Source organism: Littorina saxatilis, linkage group LG11, assembly GCF_037325665.1.
Source record: "Littorina saxatilis isolate snail1 linkage group LG11, US_GU_Lsax_2.0, whole genome shotgun sequence".
Lineage (NCBI taxonomy): Eukaryota > Metazoa > Mollusca > Gastropoda > Littorinimorpha > Littorinidae > Littorina > Littorina saxatilis.
The window spans coordinates 29,892,510-29,893,011 of NC_090255.1; positions in this window are offsets into that span (position 1 = coordinate 29,892,510).

The following is a 502-nucleotide window of genomic DNA, read 5'->3' on the forward strand; positions in this document are numbered from 1 at the left end:
TCACTCTGACCTGAATGCAGAAAATGTGCACAAGGACACGTCGGACACATGTATATGTGTTTCGGGCTGAACGTGCAGATAATGTTACACGTCATTCTGGTGCACAGTCGGCCTTTGTTGTGACAATAAGAAGAATCAGATCAATTCAAATACAATCAAATTGACTTTAAAATCTCAAACCTGAGAAACGACAGTGGTTACCCATGACCATGAAGACAAACGGAATCACTACAACATTATTAACATCAACGTACCTGTACTGACTAACAGTAACACGATTCTAAAAGAAGAAGAAACAAAATTAATAAGGGGTTGGGGAGAGAGTTTTAAACAAACCGGATCCCCCCCCCCAAACACACACACACACACACACACATACACACACACACACACACACACACATACACACACACATGCACACACGCGCACGCACACATACACACACACACACACACACACACACGGCACACATGTATACAGACACACTAACACACACACACAA